Source organism: Balaenoptera ricei, chromosome 4, assembly GCF_028023285.1.
Source record: "Balaenoptera ricei isolate mBalRic1 chromosome 4, mBalRic1.hap2, whole genome shotgun sequence".
NCBI classification, from domain to species: Eukaryota; Metazoa; Chordata; class Mammalia; order Artiodactyla; family Balaenopteridae; genus Balaenoptera; species Balaenoptera ricei.
The window spans coordinates 15,541,009-15,564,693 of NC_082642.1; the positions used below are offsets into that span (position 1 = coordinate 15,541,009).

At 39.8% G+C, this 23,685-nt stretch overlaps 1 protein-coding gene across 7 annotated transcripts in view; it reads left to right on the forward strand.

The window, feature by feature from the left end:
* The first annotated feature begins 1,478 nt into the window (after positions 1-1,478).
* TFDP2 (transcription factor Dp-2) overlaps positions 1,479-23,685 on the forward strand; it is a 173,222-nt gene continuing 151,015 nt past the window's right edge. For 3 of the 7 annotated variants that reach the window (XM_059920180.1, XM_059920182.1, XM_059920183.1), the window contains exon 1: positions 1,719-1,808. The gene's annotated coding sequence lies outside the window, so the exon portion shown is untranslated. Of the gene's footprint in view, positions 1,809-23,685 lie in introns of all 7 variants that reach the window. The other 4 variants (XM_059920189.1, XM_059920187.1, XM_059920188.1 and 1 more) reach the window with 4 other exon arrangements.

Genomic DNA, 23,685 nt, shown 5'->3' on the forward strand with positions numbered 1-23,685 from the left:
TGAAAATTTACAAAGAGGTTAGAGAATCCCTGATTGCCATAGCCTTACTCCAAAATTTAGCACTGAGTTGTCTTCATAGATAAAGAGATTCCGAGGTACAGTTCCTTAATAACATCCACTGCTTCTCCCTCCCCCATTAGCCCAAGCACAGCTCTGCATCTACTTCTACTTGGACAGTTTACACTTTGACCTGAGGTGGTTAACAATCCATCTCTCCTGCTAGACTGAGCTCCTTGAGGATGGAGGTTTTGTCTGTTTTGCTCATTTTTGTATCTTTGTGCTTACGATGTTTGAAAAGTATTTAAGTTGAAACCTTCACAAAATTTCTGTGGAAACTAAATAAATCTTATTGATTTGTTATTGAAAAATGCAGGGTAATGACTCCATTCGGGTTTTTGCATTTTAGAATGAGTCCAAGGAGACTGCATTCGGCATTCTTGACCACCTAGGACTTTATCTACGTACAATTATGCAGAAATTATCTCTCCACTCCACCCCAGAGAAAGGTCCAAAGGTGCTTTCTCACCTCCCCCAGTTCCTTTAGGTATTTATTTAAATGGCGCCTTTCCTGCTGCCTTCACTGACACTCAGTATTTAAGACAAGCCATCCTTCAAACACCTTCTCTGCTACATATTTCCCCCAAAGCATGTCCCAGCATGTAACACAGCTTATATTTTGCTTATTTCTTTTGCATATTGTCCTTCCCACCCCACTAAAATGTAAGCTCACACATGGTTTTCAGATAGGCAGAAAAGTGTATTCATACTGAACTAAATGGACAGGTATTTGGGGGATGGGAGCCGCGATTTTCTCTTCAGCTTCCACGTGACATGGTGACCTGGCCTGGTTTGGATCTTACTTGCCTGTGTACCGAAGAAGCCACATGCCCAGCGGTCTCTAACCCCTGTCTGAATAATTTACCGCATACTCGTCCCCACACGTGGCCTCAATCCCTCGTCCCCATGCCCCTCCATGCTGCTGCCCCGGAGGTGACCCATCAAGTGACTGGGGACGGAGTTGTGATTGGGAACTAGGGATGACCTAGTTCCTCCTTTTCTAAGAGAGATGGGGGTTTTCCTGCTTGGGGCCGGGGGGGATGGGGGTGGATGGAAAAGTCAAGATTCCCACCCAAGCCGGGGGAAGGGGCGGGGAAGGGTGTGTCTATAAATTTTAGGCCTCAGGCCTGTAGCCTGTCCCGGAGGCGGCTGGGGAGCCGCGTTGGCGAGATCCCTGCGGGGGACCCACTGAGAACCTCCAGTGGACAACCCAGGGACCCGGCAGAGCGCCTGACTCCCCGCTCCTCTACCTCGCGGCCCCCTCCTCTCTTTGGGAAGCCTCGGGGCGGGGTTTGTTTACTCCTCGCACGCACCGCAGGCCTGGCCAATCCGTGGGGAGAGGCGCCTTACGTCATTCATCCCGAGGACCAATCGGCGCTCACCGTGCTGCTCCGCCGCCAAAGCTCGCGCGGGGGAAGCGGGGCAGTGGCTGGGCCGGGCGAGGGCGGACGGAGCCGCCAGCGGTCTCGGCTGCAGCCGCCGGCGCTGCTCGGTGCGCGGGCGCGGGCGCGCCCTGACCCTTCCTCTTTGGGCAGGCTCAGGGGCGCGCGCGCGGTCGGCGTCCCGGGGCCTCGAACTCCAGGGCCTCGACTGGGCAGGCCGCGGATCGCCCAGCCTGCCCCGCGTGTGAGTCGGCCGGGACCCGGCCGCCGCCAGCCGCGGGCACCACTGGAGCGGCGGTGCCCGAAGACGCGCCCCAGGCTCGAAGAACAGCCCTGCGCGGTCGCCTCGTTCTCTGCAGCCAAGCGGCGGTAAGGTTCAGGGTGCGGGCGCGGGCTCCGTGCCTAGGGCCTCCGGACCCGGCCCGGCGTGTTCCTGGGCAGGTTCCCCTCCCTGCGCCTCCGGGCCCCTTGTCACCCCGAGTCCCGTCTGTTTATTCCCACGCATTCTTCCAGGCCTGGCCGAGTAACCCTTGAGTGTCTGGGGAAGAGAGTCGGAAAGCGGAGACCGCCCCTCCCCCCCCGCCCCCCCACCGCCCCAGCCACACACAGACACACAGAGCAAATTGGGGGAGGCACCGTCCCTGAGTCATGCCTCGTGGAAGAGAGGAAGGGCTGCTTTCTACTTTCTCGGTATCTTCAGGGGAGAAGCATGGCTTCTGAGTCTGGTTTTCCATCTCTACCTGGTGTATTTCAGAGTTCCAAAGCCTCGTGCACTTGGAAGAGCCTCGTAGCCTCTATAAGGGAACTTTTCTGTCAAGTAGAGGGTCACTTTTGGGGCCCAGACTCCTTTGAGAAATTCCGGAGAGCCAAGGTCTCTCTCCACAGAAGAGGGTAAAGATTTTTGTAGGCTCTTGTAGGGAGACAGTGCACCTAGGAGGATGAGTGCTCAGTCTCTGGTACCAGTCTCTGTGACCTGGCGTTGTGTGGTCTCAGTTTCTTCATCTGTAAAATAGTATCCACCTATTGAGGGTGTTGCCAGGAGGAAATGGACTAATCGGAGTAACCATTTGGAACAAAGCTCACCTCCTATTAATTGCCCTGCCCTGCATGAGTTAGGCATTTAATTGACTCCCGTGAATGATGGTTTAGAAAAGTTCCCCGTGTTGCTCCTCTTTTTACGTTGAAACAGTTACAGGGTCGTCCCTTTCTGTATTCACTGCTGAAGCTCCCTTGGAGCCTTTGAATACTTTTCCTCATTCTGGCTCTGAGGGCTCAGACTCCCTCTCCCACTTCTTTGCTCTCTTTTTAGTAAGTCACTAGCTCATTCCCTTCCTTCCCCTTTCTCCCCCAAATCTTAGTGTTGTGTTTCTTCATTTGACTTCTATAGCCTAATTTTTTTCTGGGCCACTTTTCTTTTCTCTTAATGACTTGAAATCATCTTTACCTAATAGATATAGTTGAGGTTATTCATCTGTCCTGTCTACGGTGTAATCATAACCCTACCTCTGTACAAAATTATACAGAAAATAATTTAGTTGATCTGATATTGCATGTTGCTTTTCCATTTCATTAGTTGGCCTATAATTTAGCTAAAGCTTTATCACTATCCTGTTACTGTAATAAATCTTTAATGGCAGTGTCCATTCTCAAGTAGCACCCGGAGAAAAATCAAATGCCTAGACCCCGGATTCTGTCACACTTCTGTGCTGGCTCTTGATGCATTTGTTATGTATTAGAACATCTTGTGCCTGGAACTAGAGTCTAGTCTCATGGCAGACATGGTGTCTGTAGCCCTGTTCTGACAGTACAGTTGCAGTTTCAGCAATGTGGTGCTTATAATTAATAAAGGCCCAAGACTTATTAAACTCTTATTTTTGAGTTCTCTTTATGTCTAGTGGTTTAATTAAGAGGGAAAACAGAATTTTTCAAGTGTTTAATACTTCACGTTACCATTTTGTGATCATGTACCTTTCCCCCCAACTCTTGGAAATGTGTCGATCAACTGGCACCTTCAAGTTTTTCCCTTGCCGCCAGAATTCTTAACTGTGAACTATGTCCCCTCAATACAACTTGAAATTGGGTGCGCAGATATGTTCCTTAATATGGAAAGCATTTGTGGATGGAAATTATACATTAAAACACAACCTGAAGGATTCAAAGATTGCTTTTTGTAATTAGGAATTGAAATGTGAATATACATTTGCTTTTTTTTTTTTTAGCATTATAGAAAGACTAGCTTTGTTTTCTTGCTGTTGATATTTTATGTTTTATGCATAATGCATGAGTCATATATTTACATTGCACTTCACCATTTTTAAAGCCTATTTAGGTATATGAAAGTTCTTAGAATGTGGTGAGGAAACAGACTAAGCCAAAATTAAATTCATGGCAAAGATAGTGAAGTAGAACCTAGTGTTCTGACTTCTAGCCCATTGTTTCTTAGTTTGTCAACCTTAACAATTAACCAGGACTAAAAGATGAGAAGGGAGAGTTTAACATGAAGTCTTAAAGGCAGAGGGGGAAACTTTCTAATTTGGGCATTAAATATTAGATATTGAGTAGTATGTTAGCACCTCATTTTTTAATCTTTAAACTTAGGTATGTTTCTTTTAAAGATGAAGTAGTAAGCCATTATTACTTACAGTCAGAACTTACTTATAGTCAGTTTCCATTGTTGCTTGGCAAACTTGATTTCACTTTTTTTCTGAACTTGTCATCATATTTTAAACACTTATTGTAACATGTATCTTAATGTGTCTTAGAGGAAATTAGAAAGCATGAAGTTCAGTGTTTTTTAGATCATAAAGTTTTAAGCTGTAATCAGTTTTAAAGATTATTAAATATATTTGCCTCTTCATACTTGAATCTTTTCCGTTTTAATCTGGGATAAATGATTCTAGGGATGGGGCATGAATACAATTAAAAGTAGATTTGTGAACCCTTGGAAATTTTATATGCATTTGTATATTTTTCTGGAGAGAAGATTCATAGTTTCTGAGGCAAAGATATTTGGACAACTCTAATTTTTATAAACTTATTTCTTTTACTGAACTAGAAGTTATATCTTCACTGGTTCTAGTTCTGTCCCCTCTGTAGTGGGTTTTCAAATATTTGAAGATACTTCCTATATTCTCCTGATTATTTTCTTTTCTAAACAGAATATTCTCAGTCTTTAACCTCCTCTAATGATTTTGTTGTTTCGATTTGCACCTCCTCAAAATACTTATGGCTCATCTGTGGGTTTGTGTCAGTTTATCCATATTCTTCTTAAAAGTGTAGTACCCATAATTAGATATTAACCAGTAGAGAAGACCGTAAATTACCGCTCTGATTTAAGATTAAGGGTAGACTTGCTTCTTTGGCAACCACGCGGCACTGTTAATTTACAATAATGTCCTGTCAAGAAGGCGAACTCTGGGGCTGGCCTGCCTGGGTTTAAATCCTGGTTCTACAGTTTATCAGCTGGGTGACCTTGAGTAAATTATGTAAACATTTTGGGGCCTCAGTTTTCTCATCTGTAAAATGGGGTTTATCATAGTACCTATCTGATAGGGTTCTTCTAAGGAATAAAAGAATGCATATATGTAAAGCACTTAGAATAGTCCCTGGCATTTAAGTGCTATGTGCATTAACCATTATTGATTTTGTAGTCACCTAACATTCTTGAGTTGTTTTGTCCATGCTCTCCCAGTTCTTTAATAGAATATTTTTTGGTAGGACTTCATATTTATCCCGATTAAATTTTATCTTGTCAGATTGGTTCCAGTATGTTGACTTTAAAAAAAAGAAAAAGTCTTGATTTGGTCATTCAATAAAAAAGCTTATTTGTTTATCCATAGATTTGATAAACTATAATTTTGATAATGCTGACATAGCCTTCATGCAAATATTATTAAAATGTTGACTAGATGGGCCTAGGAGCAGAGCTCTTACCCTGCTAGAGACCTCATAATGTTGATTTTTAAAAACCTGTTAATTCTTTGATTCAAGTTGTTCAGCTAATTAGAAATCCAGCTAATTTATCATTATCTACCTCAAATACTTCTAGGTTTTCACAAGGAAAATATAAGGAACTTTAACAATTGCCTTCCTAAAACCCAGGTAACTTTATATACTTCATTTTTTTTTTTTTTATAAAGCTATTCTTTTCCTTTTTTTTTTTTCTTTTTTTTTTTTTAATTAATTAATTTATTTATTTTTGGCAGTGTTGGGTCTTCGTTTGTGTGCCAGGGCTCCCCCTAGTTGCGGCGAGCGGGGGCCACTTTTCATTGCGGTGCGCAGACCTCTCACTGTCCCGGCCTCTCCTGTTGCAGAGCACAGGCTCCAAATGCGCAGGCTCAGTAGTTGTGGCTCACGGGCCCAGCTGCTCTGCGGCATGTGGGATCCTCCCAGACCAGGGCTCGAACCCGTGTCTCCTGCATTGACAGGCAGATTCTCAACCACTGCGCCACCAGGGAAGCCCTATACTTCATTTTAAAAAATCCTATCTGTTTAATCTGTCAAAAAAAATAAAAGAGCATTAATCTGTCATTACTGGTCCTTAATGAAACTATACTGATTTCCAGGAGCATAGGTTGGTTATTGCTTTTTCTGTGTTCATAGACTTCTCTCAGTAAAGACTCTAAAATCTTGTCTAGAGTTACATTTAACTTCAGTGATCAATAGTTGGCAGGATCCCCTTTCCCTAGCAGCTGCATGGACATTTCATCAGAAGTGATATACCTTGTTGAAGGTTTCCTTAGAGCAGTTAGGAACTCTCTTTAGAATCTTCTCATCCATATTGAGCTTTGGTTTCCATTAATTCATTGATTAAATTTATTAATTGCCCATTTTGTGCAAGATACCAATGCTCATTTAACCCTGATAGAGATACCTGAAGCAAAAAGGTAATCCATGTCCATTTCTCGCCATTCCTACTGTTGTTACCATAGTCTGGGCCTCCATTCCTTTTCTCTACAATAATAGCTTCCTTTTGACCTTCCTTCTTTGATCTCTTTCTGTCTCTAATCCTTAAGCACTGCAGCCAGAATCATCTTTTTTGTTTTGTTTTGTTTTTTGCTGGACCGCACAGCATGCAGGATGTTAGTTCCCAGACCTGTGCCCTCTGCAGTGGAAAAGTGGAGTCTTAACCAACTGGACCACTAGAGAAGTCCTTCATGTTTTTTCTTTAAATTAATTAATTAATTAATTAAGTTTTGGCTGCGTTGGGTCTTTGTTGCCGCGCGTGGGCTTTCTCTAGTTGTGGCGAGTGGGGGCCGCTTTTCGTTGCAGTGCGCGGGCTTCTCATTGCAGTGGCTCCTCTTGTTGCGGAGCACGGGCTCTAGGTGCCGCGGGCTTCAGTTGTTGTGGCGCGTGGGCTCAGTAGTTGTGGCTCGCAGGCTCTAGAGCACAGGCTCAGTAGTTGTGGCGCTCGGGCTTAGTTGCTCTGCATGCGGGATGTTCCCAGACCAGGTCTCGAACCCGTGTCCCCTGCATTGGCAGGCGGATTCTTAGCCACTGCACCACCAGGGAAGTCCCTGTTTTTAAAATGCATGTATTTCTTTAAAGTCTTTTCTTCCCCACTGGAAAAATGTTTAATGATCTAATTAGATTTTAATTTTTGACTACTTTCCAACTCCCTTATTCTGTTTTCTGTTTACTAGCCTTTTAAATTCAAGCCTCCCCCACCCTCTTTATTTTTTACCTTACTTGTTCTTAGAGATGATATGAACCATCAGCCAGATAGTAGGCATGGAGCAATGGTGCTTCCTCACCAGCTGGTCAGTGTGTGAGTCACTCAGCTGACAGATATGGAGTGCTTACTATGTTACAGGTACTGTGTGAGCCACTGAGCTGACAGAGGAGCATGACATAGCCTCAGCCCTTGAAGAATTCTAAGTGCAGGAAAAGATAGAATAGGGGAAAGTATTTGGAGAAGAGAAATGTTTCTTTCTTTTTTTTTTTTTTAATACTCAAAAGCATAATAAGTTTATGTAACAGATTCCATTTTACTTTGAAAAGAGCCAAGTATGTTGTTATTAAAGAATGAGTTTGTGGGACCTCCCTGGCGATCCAGTGGTTAAGACTCCGTGCTGGGACTTCCCTGGTGGCACAGTGGTTAAGAGTCCGCCTGCCAATGCAGGGGACACGGGTTCGATCCCTGGGCCGGGAAGATCCCACATGCCACTGAGCAACTAAGCCCGTGCACCACAACTACTGAAGCCTGCTCTCCAGAGCCAACGAGCCACAACTCCTGAGCCCGTGTGCCACAACTACTGAAGCCCGCGCACCTAGAGCCCGTGCTTCGCAACAAGAGAAGCCACCGCAGTGAGAAGCCCGCGCACCGCCATGAAGAGTAGCCCCCGCTCGCCACAACTAGAGAAAGCCCATGTGCAGCAACAAAGACCAACGCAACCAAAAATAAATAAATAAATAAATTTATTAAAAAAAAAAAAAGACTCCATGCTTCCACTGCAAGGGGTGCGGTTCGATCCCTGGGAACTAAGATCCCACATGCTGCATGGTGGGCCAAAAATAAAAACTGGGGGTGTAATGTACACCATGATAAATATTATGAACACTGCTCTATGTTATGAATGGAAGTTGTTAAGAGAGGAAATTCTAAGAGCTGTCATCACAGGAGAACAATATTTTTCTGGTTCTTTAGTTTTGTATCTGTATGAGATGTTGGATATTCACTAGGCTTATTGTGATAATCCCTTCATGATGTATGTAGATAAATTATCATGCCGTCCACCGAAACTTTTGCAGTGCTTTTGACAGCTGTATCTCAATAAAACTGGAAGAAAAGAAAGAACATATGCAACTAACGAATAGCAGTCAATAAAATGATTTCTAGGCTAAAGAAAGTTTGGAAAAACTGTTAGATAAATGATTCTGCACTAATTGATACATTTTAAGCTACAAAGTCTTTACAAGTAGGAACATTTTGTGAGCATAGTGATTATGTTTTTTTTTTAATTTATTTATTTTTGGCTGTGTTGGGTCTTCGTTGCTGTACGTGGGCTTTCTCTAGTTGTGGAGAGCAGGGGTTACTCTCCATTGCGGTGCATGGGCTTCTCATTGCGGTGGCTTCTCTAGTTGTGGAGCACAGGCTCTAGGCGCGAGGGCTTCAGTAGTTGTGGCGCATGGGCTCAATAGTTGTGGCGCATGGGCTCAATAGTTGTGGTGCATGGGCTTAGTTGGTCCTTGGCATGTGGGATCTTCCTGGGCTTGAACCCATGTCCCCTGCATTGGCAGGCAGATTCTTAACCACTGCGCCACCAGGGAAGCCCCGTGATTATATATTTTTAAGTTGAACACATCAGTGTTCAAAGGTAGCAGAATATATTACCTGTGGAGACATTCTAAGAAACATACAGTGAAAATCTTTGTGAGAAACACTGTAACTTCTTCCACTGACCTTAAAATTTGAGCAAATACTTGCTAACTTAATTAGTAAACTAGTTAATTACAATGTAAAAGCAGCTAAATATTTCTTATAAATGAGCTCTTTCTGAAAGAACTTTAAGTATTCCCTCTTCCCAAGTCAAATTATTTTCTTTTACTGTTATTATATATCAGATCCAGCAGTATTCTTGGGATAATCTGGACTATTAGATACTACAACTCTAAGATCTGTTCCGAGTTATTAATTTTGTAGGCTAATTGAAGTTACACTCTGGGGGAAATGTTCAAGACAATTGAATTTCTTCTCTTGATATAAGTGACATAAAATAGGAATAAATTTCAAGAAACTGAAATACTAAGCAAAAGCATGTGAAACTAATGCTAAGGAAAAGACTTTTTAGAAAGGGGTCACTACCTACAAAACCCTTCTTCCCAATAACAAAGTAATTTCAAGTGAAATGAGAGAGATCATAGTAAGTAAAGAAAATAAGAGATTCTAATATAAGCAGCTCATTGAAAAAAAGTGAAATCCTGTTTACAAGGCTGTTCTTTCATAACCTACAAAATGTAAAAGACCACAACATATTTTCTAGGATTAAGTGAGAAAATTAAGATCCAAAATCTGAAAGCTTTGTATTCATTATGAATTTTAATGGCTTGCTTTGCAAACACTGACAATGTGATGAGGACCTCATGTAGTCCTGCCCAGCTGTGTGTGAGATAGGTTTAACTGTTTTTCATTTTATAGGTGAGGACATAAATTGCTTTACTGGGATTAGAAAGATAGTGACGGCAGAGCTGGGGCTCAAACATGAATCTGACTGTCGTGCTAGCCACTCCACTGTATTGCCTCACTGAAGTGTTTAGGCCTTTTCTTCCGTATTTGGCTGTACAGCAGATATTAGCACAATCTTGTAAATCAACTCTACTTCAATTAAAAAAAAAAAAGTCACTCTGATCACCCAGCTAAATAAATAAATAAATAAATAAATAAATGCTCTGCAAAAATAATAATAATAATAATAAAATAAAATACCTAGGCCTTCAACATTAATGCAAGAACCCAGACATCTTTATAGGTTCTTCTTAGTTGAGTCTTGCCAGTATAGTTTCTGTTTTTCCTAGAGCATTGTGAATTGATCCAAATATAAGTAAGTGATTTGAAAATTAGCCACCGTTTTTGATTGATCGATCATCCTTTCTCTAGCGTCACTGTTTACTATAATTTAAAAATAGACCATTTCTGTATGATGTTGTGATATCTTCATTTCAGCTGTATTTCAGTTAATTGGTTAAATCCTGATTATGAGCTGTGTGAATCTGTTACACTGACTGGTTTACTGTGAATAGAAACAAGTACATGCTTAGATAAGACGTTAACCTAACTCCTTTGTAACATAAATTTTTAATTTATTTTAATGCCTATGTTAAATGTACGTGTCCTTTTGACTTGTTTAAAAATTAAATATGTATGGGCTAAAAGAAAAAAAGTTGGGTATTATGAAATGATGTAAAATCTTGAAGTTGTGATGAAAGAAGAGAAAAAGGCTAAAAGTGTTCTGAAAAGTAAGAAGAATAAAAATATAATAGCAAATAATAGGGGCGGTGTTTATTGTTCGTCACAGAGCAGGAGCGCGTGTATTTCATAGTCAGAAAAAGTGGTGGGTAATGATGCTGTTATCACCAGGGGTGTGGATATGCCTGGTGAACTGAATATGCAACAAGGAATGTGTTTTGTTTTTTTTTAACATCTTTATTGGCATATAATTGCTTTACAATGGTGTGTTAGTTTCTGCTTTATAACAAAGTGAATCAGCTATACATATACATATGTCCCCATATCTCTTCCCTCTTTTGTCTCCCTCCCTCCCACCCTCCCTACCCCACCCCTCTAGGTGGTCACAAAGCACCGAGCTGATCTTGAAAATAAGAATGATAGTACATATCGTTTCATCAAAGTAGAAAATATTGTACAGAAGGATTTTTTTTTTTTTCTCTTCACGTTTAACTCTAGGTATATATTGAAGCATTCTGATCAACTGTAGCATAGAGCTCAGACTGGCTGTCTGTCTATCTATCTGTCTAGTTAGGTATCTATCTTAGGGTCAAAAGCCTCTGACTTATTTAATACCTCTTCCTGTTTGTGTAAAATTCACTCCAGTACTCACCCTGGAAAGAAACACTTTGACTCAGATTGACCTTGAGTGGAAACAGGGAACTATGACATTCATTTGACTTAGTAATTTGTGTAAAACTTTTTCTGACTGTTTTTTATCATCCTAATTATCTCAAGGGTAGAGTAATTCTCAGCTCACCATCTAGTTATTTTTTAGGCTTTCTGTAACAATATGAAGCATTTTTTCACGTTGCGACTACTAGCAACTTTGATGAATTTTTCACATTGAATCTACATCTATCTTAAGTAACCAGTGTGTGTTTGGTAAAATTTTTATGTCCAATATCAGAAGCTCTCTCACAGTTTACATTATCTAGTGCTTACTGTGTGAATCTTGTTGTGTCTGATAGTTCCCTTGAAGATACTCCCTGTTATATCTACCCTTAGTCTTAGCTCTTGGTTATCTTGCACAAATCCCACTTTTTCTCAAGAGGAATATAGGAGATCAGTTGCTGAGGATGGCGAAATAAAGCAGACCAGTTGTGCTTTCTGGATTCGTCTGGCCTTAGGGTCTCATGCTTGCCTTTCTGACTTCTTGTATTAATATTTGGTAGTTACCAATTTAAAATATTCTGAAAGAAGAGTCTTCTTCATATTTTTCATCCCACTATCCAGAGGTAAAACTATGTTTTTAAAAAATGCTTTTTTAATGAAAGATGATAGGTATCTAAAATTGGACAAATTTTCACTAACTAAATAACACATCAGTGTAACTAGCACCCTAGATCCAGAAACAGACAATTAACAGCACCCTACTGTCCCTTTCCAGTCATGAACACCTCTTCCCCAAGGGGAACTATCTTGATTTCTAACAGCATGAATTAGTAAAACTACCTTTAACCATATCTGCTTTTAGTTATTTTGATGGTTATCACTCTTAGCGGTATAATTATTGCTGTATTTCTTTTTTTTAAACTTTTTTACTTAAACTAATTTTTGACTTGCAGGAAAGATACAACTTCCTAATGTTAACCTTTTCATAACCGTTCCATAATTATCAGGAGCAAGAAACTAACATCAGGACAATATTATTAACTAAACTACAGACCTTAATTTGAATTTCATCATTTTTTTCTGTAATGACATTTTTCTGTTCCAGGATCCTGTCTAGGCTCCCACATTGCATTTAGTTGTTTCTCCTTAATATTCTCTATTCTCTAACAGCCTTCAGTTTTTCTTTGTTACATGACCTTGACACTTTTGAAGAGTACCGATCTTATATTTTCCAGAATATCCTTTATTTGACTTTGTCCAATGTTGTCTCATGATTGGAGTATGGTTATGCCTTTTTAGTAAAAATACCACAAAAAATGATGTATCTTTCTTTCACAGAGCTCATCAAGGGGTTCGTCATGTCAATATGTTTTATCTTTGGTGATATTTACCTTAGTTACCCTTGTTTACCTTGGTTAAGTTGATGGATGCCCACTTTCATTTTTTAAATCTTGATCTCTAATCCTTTTGGAGTTTATTTGTGTGTATGGTGTGAGATATGGATCTAATTTTATGTTTTTCAAAATGACTGCCCAGCACCATTTATTAAAAAGTTCATCTTTTCAGTTGATACCAAAAAGTATTTGATGAAATTCGACACCCTTTATGATAAAAACACTCAGCAAACTAGGAATAGAAGGAACTACCTCAACATGTACAAAGGCCCTATAGGAGAAGCCCACAGCTAACATCACACTGAGTTGTGAAAGACTGAAAGCTTTTCTTCAAGTTCAGGAACAAGACAAGGATGTCTGCAGTCACCACTTCTATTTAACATAGTACTGGAAGTCCTAACTGGAGCAATTAGTCAGGAAAAAGAAGTAAAAGACATCTGAATTGGAAAGGAAGAAGCAAAATTTTCTCCATTGGCAGACAATATGATCTTTATATGTAGAAAACCCTAAAGATTCTACATACCCAAACCTATTAGAATTAATGAACAAATTCAGCAAAGTTGCAGGATAAAAAAATCAACACAGGGCTTCCCTGGTGGCGCAGTGGTTGAGAATCTGCCTGCCAATGCAGGGGACACGGGTTCGAGCCCTGGTCTGGGAAGATCCCACATGCCACGGAGCAACTGGGCCCGTGAGCCACAATTGCTGAGCCTGCGTGTCTGGAGCCTGTGCTCCGCAACAAGAGAGCCGCGACAGTGAGAGGCCCGCGCAACGCGATGAAGAGTGGTCCCCGCTTGCCGCAACTGGGGAAGGCCCTCGCACAGAAACGAAGACCCAACACAGCAATCAATCAATCAATAAAATAAATAAATAAATAAGAACGTGAATTTCTTTAAAAAAAAAAAAAAAAAAAAACACGAAATTCAGTTTTAAAAAAAAAAAAAAAAAAAAAATCAACACAAAAGAATCGGTTGCATTTTTACACACTAACGTAGTGAACAATCCAAAGGGGAAATTAAGAAAACAATTCCATTCAGGATAGCATGAAAAAGAAAAAAGAATAAAATACTTTAGGAATAAACTTAATCAAGGAGGCAAAACACTGGTACATGGAATTACAAAACGTTGCTGAAATTAAAGAAGACACAAATAAATAGACAACTTGTGTTCCTAGACTGGAAGACTTAATATTGCTAAAATGTCAGTACCACACAAAGTGATGTACCGATTCAGTGCAATCTTTATCAATATCCCAATTTCTTTTTTTTTAACAGAAACAGAAAAATCCATTCTAAAATTCATATAGAATTTCAAGGGACCTCACATAGCCAAAATAATCCTGAAAGGGAATAAAGCTGGAGGACTCAGACTTCCCAATTTCACTACTTATTACAAAGCTACAGTAATCAAGCAATGTGGTACTAGCATAAAGACAGACATATAAATCAGTGGAATATAACAGCCCAGAATAAACCCTTGGATATATGGGCAAGTTATTTTTGACAAGGGTGCCAAGACCATTCAATGGGGAAAGGGTGGTCTTTTCAACAAATGATGTTGGGGAAACTGGATATCCATGTGAAAAAAAAAATAAAATTGGGCCTTTATACCATATATAACAATTAACTCAAAATGAATCAAAGACCTAAACTTAAGAGCTAAAAGTATTAAATTCTTAGAAGAAAACATAGGTAAGAATCTTTATGATTTTGGATTTGGCAGTGATTTCTTGGACATGATACCAAAAGCACAGGTAACAAAAGTAAAAACAGGTAAATTGGACTACATCAGAATTAAAAATGTCTGTGCATCAAAAGACACCATTAAGAGTGAAAGGCAGCCTATGGTATGGGAGAAAATATTTGAAAATCATATGTCTCATAAGGGGTTAATATCTAGAATATATAAAGAACCTCTACAGAACCCAAACAGCCTGATTCAAAAATTGGCAAAAGGACTTCCCTGGTGGTGCAGTGCTTAAGAATCCGCCTGCCAGTGCAGGGGACATGGGTTTGATCCCTGGTCCGGGAAGATCCCACATGCCATGGAGCAACTAAGCGCATGTGCCACAACTTCTGAGCCTGAGCTCTAGAGCCCGAGAGCCACAACCACTGAGCCTGTGCCACAACTACTGAAGCCCACGCACCCTAGGGCCCAAGTGCCACAACTACTGAAGTGCCACTCTAACGCGCCTAGAGCCCGTGCTCCGCAACAAGAGAAGTGACAGCAATGAGAAACCCAGGCACTGCAACGAGGAGTAGCCCCCGCTCGCCGCAACTAGAGGAAGCCCGCATGCGGCAACGAAGACCCAACGCAGCCAAAAAAAAAATTGGCAAAAGACTTGAATAGACATTTCTCCAAAGAAGATATACAAATGGCCAAAAAGCACCTGAAAAGATGTTTAACATACACTAATCATTAGGGAAATGCAAGTCAAAACTGCAGTGAGATACCACCTCATACCTATTAGGATGACGCCTATAAAAAAAACAACAACCCAAAAAACAGAAAATAACAAGTGTTGGTGAGAATTGGAACCTTGGTTGGTGGAGAAATTGAAACCCTTACACTGTTGGTGGTAAAATTTATAAAATGGTACAGCCAGTGTTGAAAACAGTATAGAAGTTCCTCAGAAAATTCAAAGTAGAATTACCATGTGATCCAGCAATTCCACTTCTGGATATATACTCAAAAGAATCGAAAGCAGAGCCTCAAAGAGATATTTGTACACTCATGTTTACACCCATGTTTATAGAAGATAGAAGCAACAACCCACGTGTCCATCAATAGATGAATGGATTAGCAAAATGTAGTATATACATACAGTGGAATATTGTTTAACCTTAAAAAGGAAGAAAATTCTTACACATGCTATAACATGGATGAACCCTGGGAACTTGATGCTAAGTGAAATAAGCCAGTCACAAAAAGACAAATACTGTGTGATTCCATTTATATGAGGTACTTAGAGCAGTCAGACTCATAGAGACAAAGTAGAATGGTGGTTGTCAAGGGCTAGGGGGAGGGGTGAATATGGAGCTGTTGTTTAATGATTATGTAGTTTCAGTCTTTCAAGATGGAAAGAGATCTGGAGGTTGGTTATACTTCAGTGTGAATGTACTTGATGCTGCTGAACTCTAAACCGAAAAATGGTTAAGATAGTAAATTTTATGTTACGTATATTTTACCACAGTTTTTAAAAAATCTGAAAAGCGTCCATCTTTACCCAATGATTGGGGATGCCAACTTTGTCATGTACTAAATTTCCATATGTATTTAGGTCTAATTCTGTACTTTCTATTCTGTCCACTGGTCTACTGGCCTATTTGTGCATCTGTACCACAATGTTTTAATTATAGAGGCTGTATAGCATATTTTAATATCTGGTAAGGTTATTTTCCATTCATAGTTTTTCTTTCTTTTCCAGTACTCTCCTAGTTATTCTTGCATGTTTGTTTTCTATGTCAACTTTATTTTTTTTAATTTTTAAAAAATTATTTACTTATTTATTTATTTGGCTGCGTTGGGTCTTCGTTGCAGCGCGCGGGCTTTCTCTAGTCGTGGCTCACAGGGGCTACTCTTTGTTGCGGAGGCTTCTGTTGTTGTGGAGCACGGGTTCTAGGCACGCAGGCTTCAGTAGTTGTGGCACACAGGCTCAGTAGTTGTGGCTCATGGGCTTAGTTGCTCCGCGGCACGTGGGATCTTCCCGGACCAGGGCTCAAACCTGTGTCCCCTGCATTGGCAGGCGGATTCTTAACCACTGTGCCACCAGGAAAGTCCCTCTATGTCAACTTTAATGTCAACCTGTCTAACTCTATAAAATGGGTTGTTAGTATTTTTATTGGGATTACATTGAATTTATAAATTAACTTAGGGATAATTTATATCCTTATAATGTTCAATTGTCTTATCCAAGAACAGGGTATGTCTTTCCATTGTTCAAATCTTCTTTAGGAGTACTGAAAAATTTCCTCGTTTTTTTTTTTTTTAAAGCTTTATTGCATTATAATTATCATAAAATTCACCTTTTAAAGTATATGATTTGGTGGGTTTTGGTATATTCACAGATATATGCAGCCATCACCACCACCTAATTCCAGAACATTCCCAGTACCCTGAAGAGAAACCTGTGCCCATTAGCAGTCACTCCTCATTCCCTTCTCCCTCCAGCCCTGGGCAACTACTAATTTACTTTATGTTTCTTTGGATGTGCCTCCTCTGAATAGTTCATGTAAATGAACTATTCATGTGTAATATCTAAATCATCTTTAAACGTGGCATTCTGTGGCTGCCTTCTTTCACTTAGTGTAATATTTTCTAGGTTTATGCATACTGTAACATGTAACAATACCTCATCTCCCTTTTTATTGCCAAATAATACGCATTCCGTCGTAGAGATATAGCCCTTTTTATTTATCCATTCATCAGTTGGTAGACATTGGGTTTGTTTACGCTTTTTGGCTAATTATAATAATGTTGCTATGAACATTCGTGTGCAGGCTTTTGTGTAGACATATGTTTTCGGTTCCCTCATACAAGTTTTTATACATTTCTTGTAATTTATTATTAAGTATTTAGTCTTTCCTACTATTGGACTTTCTTTACCATTGTAACCCTCCTAGTGTTTATTGATTTTTGTGTTTTTCTGTATTGATTTTGTTGCTGTACGTAAGTTAAACCCGACTGTAGTTTAACATATTGTTCCTATTATCTGGCTTTGTTGTAAAGGTTATACTGACCTCATCAAATGAGGCATTGTTTTGAAGAGAATTCTTTGGAAAAAAATGTGTATTCTCCCATTTTGGGGGCAGGTTGGTACATATGTCTCTTAGACCACACTTACTAATTGTGTTGATGAAATTTTGTGTATACCCTTACTGACTTTCTTATTTTGTCTGTTCAACTCATCATTACTGAGAGGTGTATGTTAAAATCTCCTTTATAATTGTAGATTTCTCAGTTTCTCCTTGTAAATTTGTCTTTTTTTTTCTTTATACACTTGTGAACTGTTATAAAATACATTCAAATTTAGAATATTTGTGTCTTCTTGCTGAAAAGAACCTTTAATCGTTATATCCTCTTTATCCTCTATAATGCTCTTACTATAAAGACCATTTGTCTGTTTATAGAGTCACATTGTCTTTTTTTAATTCTATTACTTTCTGTGGAGGTATGTGTTAGATACTGCAAAGAGCAGTTGGATTTTGTTCTCCATTTTATTTATTTTAAACCCAATGTGACAATCTTTTATTTATTTATTTATTTATTTATTTATTTATTTATTTATTTATTTATTTTTGGCTGTGTTGGGTCTTCGTTTCTGTGTGAGGGCTTTCTCTAGTTGCGGCAAGCGGGGGGCCACTCTTCATCGCGGTGCGCGGGCCTCTCACTATCGTGGCCTCTCTTGTTGCGGAGCACAGGCTCCAGACGCGCAGGCTCAGTAGTTGTGGCTCACGGGCCCAGTTGCTCCGCGACATGTGGGATCTTCCCAGACCAGGGCTTGAACCCGTGTCCCCTGCATTGGCAGGCAAATTCTGAACCACTGTGCCACCGGGGAAGCCCCCTGCTTGTTCTTAAGATCTCTTTATTTTTAGTGTTTTACTGTGTCTGGATGAATTTTTTTTTTTTTTAATTGGAGATCATTATGATATCTGAATCTGAGGATTTTTAGGAGACCTCTTTTTCCCCTAGTTTCCAGAGCTAGATAGAGACATTTTCTTGTCTTGTCTTTGCTGGTGGTTGATTTCCTTACCCTTCCCTAGTCCATCCTTTCACTGGGAATGTTTGAAACGGGATGGGAAAAAAAAAAAGAAAGGGAGTGGGGGCCTTAATTCCAACTCTTCACTTCATGTCATTCCCAAGGCCTCGTCTCTTGTCACTTTAAAGCCATTAAAAGTTAAAAATTTTGGTTATTTGTGTTGACAGATTCCTCCATGCAGCTGAAAACTTCGCTTTCTTGTGAGCTCAGCATTTGAGAGAATATGTATTTTAATTTATCCAGCATTTCTAGATATTTGTTAAGGTGAAGTTTACAGACCCTTTAGTTCACTATGTTACCAGAAACAAATATGTTCTTTTGGGGGTATAATTTCTCTCCTTCTTTTCTCTTTTCTTTTTCTGAAATTCCCTTTTAGTTGGACATTCTAGATTTGTGATTCTTATTTTTTTCTAATTTTAAAAAGCTTTTTGTTCTAGTTTGTAGATTTCCCACCCTTCCTTTGCTTTCTTTCTCTTTCTTCCCTTCCTTCTTTTCTTTTCTTTTCTTTTCTTTTCTTTCTTTCTTTCTTTCTTTCTTTCTTTCTTTCTTTCTCTCCTCTTCCTTCCTTCCTTTCTTTTCCTTCTTCTGTTTTGTTAATTCGGTCTCTTTATTTCATGTTAGAGACTTTCCTCATTTGTTCAGTAAACTTTGGCCATCTGTTTAGATTAAAGGGTGAGACAGTAAAAACTCTGTCCGTGGGGAGTTGTTAACTGCAAGTCTTAATACAGGGTGATTGAGTGATTGAGGGTCTTTTCTCTTGGGTCAGATTCCCTATGGAGGAATCTCCTAGTCTCCTGCTTGATTGGCTTGTGTTCTGGAAGCTGATTTGGGGAAGAGGGCTGGGATCCACTGTTCAGCATGTGAATCTTAATCTCTTTGTGGTATGCTGTGACACACAACCCCTGTGTGTACCTGGTTTCTACATCCTGTCTAGTTTAGTGTCTTAAGACAAATCACTTGTCTCTTGCTGGGGTGCAGGAGAAGCCGTTTCTTGGCTACATGATAAGTCTTCTGGGTGAAAACTGTTCCTTATACAGCCTTTCAACCAATATTCCTATTTTCAGCCCCGACACAGATGTCTCCATTCTTAAGCCTTTCTGTGGTGTTTGCAGCTTATCGGTTTCATACCCTCACCTGCCCTCACATGCATAGGGTTTGGCTTGTTCTGTTTTACCAAGCCAAGTTCAGCTACCCTCTATCTAGCTTCAATAAGCTGTATTTATGTCCCTGATGTCTCCTTTCATGCTACATATGTGTATGTTTTTTAAAAAATATTTATTTATTTATTTGGCTGTGCTGGGTCTTAGTTGCGGCATGTGGGCTCTTACTTGTGGCATGCGGGATCTAGTTCCCTGACCAGGGATGGAACCCGGACCCCTTGCATTGGGAGTGTGGAGTCTGAACTGCTAGACCACCAGGGTAGTACCAATATGTATATTTTTTTGATGGTTTTATCCTTTTTTAGTCCTCTATCTTCATTTTAGTGTAGTTTCAAAAGAGAATGGATATAAACCTGTGTTTTCATATTTAACAAAAGAACCTTATGGAGAACTACATGTAAAAGAAAGATATTAGAACATTTTTTCACACCATATACAGAAATAAACTCAAAATGGATTAAAGAGCTAAACGTAAGCCTGGAAACCATAAAAATCCTAGAAAAAAACATAGGCAGAACATTCTTTGACATAAATTGTAGTAACATTTTTTTGGATCTGTCTCCTAAGGCAAAGGAAACAACAGTAAAAATAAACAAATGGACCTAATTAAACATAGAAGCTTTTGCACAGCAAACGAAACCAGCAACAAAACGAAAAGATAACCTACTGTATGGGAGAAAATATTTGCAAATGATATGACTGGTAAGGGATTAATACCCAAAATAATAAACAGCTCATACATGTCAATATTAAGAACAAACAACCCAATCAAAAAATAGGCAGAAGATCCAAACAGACATTTTTTCCAAAGAAGACATACAGATGGCCAACAGGCACATCAAAGGATGTTCAGCATTGCTAATCATCAGAGAAGTGCAAATCAAAACCACAGTGAGATATCACCTCATACCTGTCAGAAATGCTGTCATCAAAAAGACCACAAATAACAAATGTTGGCCAGGATGTGGAGAAAAGGGAACCCTTGTACACTGTTGGTGGGAGTGTAAATTGGTGAAGCCACTGTGGAAAGCAGTATGGAGGTTCCTCAAAAAAATAAAAACAGAACTACCATATGATCCAGCAATTCCACTCATGCGTATATATCTGAAGAAAATGGAAAACACTAATTCAAAAAGATGCATGAACCCCAGTGTTCATAGGAGTGTTATTTACAATAGCCAAGATATGAAAGCAGTCTAAGTGTCCATCAACAGATGAGTGGGTAAAGAAGATGTGGTACACACATTCAATGGAATACTACTCAGTCGTTAAAAAGAATGAAAACTTTCCATTTGCAACAACATGGATGGACTTGGAGGGTGTTATGCTTAGTGAAATAAGTCAGACAGAGAAAAACAAATACTGTATGACATTATTTATATGTGGAATCTAAAAAATGAACTAGTGAATATAACAAAAATGAACCAGACTCAGATATAGAGAACAAACTAGTGGTTACCAGTGGGGAGAGGAAAGGGAGAAGGGGCAAAATAGCGTTAGAGGATTAAGAGGTACAAACTACTGTGTATAAAAATAAATACGCTACAAGGATGTATTATACATCACAGGGAATATAGCCAATATTTTATAATAATTATAAATGGAGTATAATCTTTAAAAATTGTGAATCACTATATCGTATACCTAAACTTATATAAAATTGTAAATCAACTACGATTTTAAAGCAAAAGGAACCTTATAATATGTTTTAAATATGTTGTATTCACTTAAAATAATATTGTTATAAATTCAGGAATTTCTTCAATCTTCCTTTTCCACTAATGTTTATTTCAGTTTCATATCTTGGGTGAACAGTAGAAGGATAGGTAAATATAGGCACGAATGCAGAAGGGCAACAGGAGAGAGACATAGAGAAAAGGAAAAACAGGTCTCTTAATAAGACCTTGAGAGGCTTAGATGTAGGTACCAGTGAGACTTTAATAAAGTAATAGTGCCATCTTCTGGCTTTTTAAAACCTGTGTTCCTGTAATTTTATCTTGGAATCCCACATGTCGCTACATTGCACTGTGTGTCAGATTTGGTGAATTTGGTCTTGTTTAGTTCTCTACCTTTTTGTAGAAAAAGGCTTTTCTTTACATAGGATTTGATTAGAATACAATAATTCTGGTTTTTCAAGCTCCTTAACCAAGGATTCTATTTAAAATGTTACAAAAACCATACCCTGACTCTGTACTTCAGATATTATTTCTACTTATTTTTTGAAAGCAGTATCATTTCTCTCTCTTTTTTTTTTGGCTGCATTGGGTCTTCATTGCTGCGCGCGGGCTTTTCTCTAGTTGCGGTGAGCGGGGGCTACTGTTCGTTGCGGTGCATAGGCTTCTCATTGTGGTGGCTTCTCTTGTTGCAGAGCACAGGTTCTAGGCATGCGGGCTTCAGTAGTTGAGGCACGTGGGCTCAGTAGTTGCGGTGCGTGGGCTCTAGGGCGCGTGGGCTTTAGTAGTTGTGGTGCGCAGGCTCAGTAGTTGTGGCTTGCAGACTCTAGAGCGCAGGCTCAGTAGTTGTGGTGCACGGGCTTAGCTGCTCCGCGGCATGTGGGATCTTCCCGGACCAGGGATCGAACCTGTGTCCTTTGCATTGGCAGGTGGATTCTTAACCACTGCGCCACCAGGGAAGTCCAGAAGTATTGTTTCTGTATGAAGGAAAATACAGAATTAAAAATTAATTTGGTGTGTTACATAGGTACTTTCTGTTTACGGGAAAAATGCAGAATGTATAAAGGATGTAAGTAACTCATCTTATTATTTCATTAAAATTGATCAAAGAAAAGAAAAATGTGTTCTTCCCACTCTTTGCCATATATCCAGCCAGTTCCTTGCCTAGGAGGTAGTCTTTTTATACAAATGCTAGTATGCTACACGTAGTTCTCTTTAACTTGCTTCCTTTCACTGAAAGGTTTATATTGGAGGTCATTCTTCATCAGTTCACAATGCGCTCCCTTATTTCTTGTTTTAGGCCATGACTTGTTTAACTAGTCTAATATTGGTAAACAGGGTTTGTCTTAACTTTTGCTATAAAAGTGACACCATAGTGAGTATCCTTTATATCTACGGTTTCACATGACTCTAGAAAAAAACCTCATGGGATATATGCATGTATAATTTTCATAGATATGGTGAAGTTACCCTGCATAAAGATTGTACCTATTTATTCTACCACCAGCAAGTATGATAAAGTCTGTTTTCCCTCTTTTTTCTCAGTACAGTACACCAGTGTCAATATTTTTGATCTTGTATATTACAGCTTTATTTTGTATTTCTCTTATGAGAGAGGTTGAATATTTTTTTTATGTTTAAAAGCCATTTGTGTTTTCTGTTATGTATCATTTGCCCATTTTTCTTTAGACTCTATTTATGTTCTGTTTATTTATAGGAGCTTTTATAGGTTAGAAATTAACTTTTTCTGGAATGTGAATTGCAAATACTTCTTTCCAGTTTATTTTTCTTATGACTTGCATTGTGGTGTTTTCTTTAAATGTAAAAAAATGTAGTCATATCAGTTTTCTTCCTTTGATGGCTCCTGGGTTTGGGTTCATATTTTAGAAGAGGTTTCCACACAGATTAAAAAATCAAGCTCCCATGTTTTCTTCTAATACCTAAAAAATTGCATTGGATTTTTTTTTTAATTTTATTTATTTATTTATTTATTTTTGGCTGTGTTGGGTCTTCATTTCTGTGCGAGGGCTTTCTCTAGTTGCGGCAAGCGGGGGCCACTCTTCATCGCGGTGCGCGGGCCTCTCACTATCGTGGCCTCTCTTGTTGCGGAGCACAGGCTCCAGACACGCAGGCTCAGTAGTTGTGGCTCACGGGCCCAGTTGCTCCGCGGCATGTGGGATCTTCCCAGACCAGGGCTCGAACCCGCGTCCCCTGTATTAGCAGGCGGATTCTCAACCACTGCGCCACCAGGGAAGCCCGCATTGGATTTTTTGATCCATCTGGAATTTGTTTCGAACGAGGTACAAATTATGGCTCCAATTAATTTTTTTTATATAAATTTATTTTATTTTATTTGTTTGTTTTTGGCTGCGTTGGGTTGCTGCGTGGGGGGCTTTCTCTAGTTGCGGCGAGCGGGGGCTGCTCTTCATTGCAGTGCGTGGGCTTCTCATTGCGGTGGCTTCTCTTGCTGTGGAGCCAGGGCTCTAGGCACATGGGCTTCAGTAGTTGCAGCATGTGGGCTCAGTAGTTGTGGCTCGCAGGCTCTAGAGCGCAGGGTCAATAGTTGTGGCGCACAGGCTTAGTTGCTCCACGGCATGTGCGATCTTCCCGGATCAGGGCTCAAACCCATGTCCTCTGCATTGGCAGGCGGATTCTTAACCACTGCGCCACCAGAGAAGCCCTCCAATTAATTTTTTTAAGAT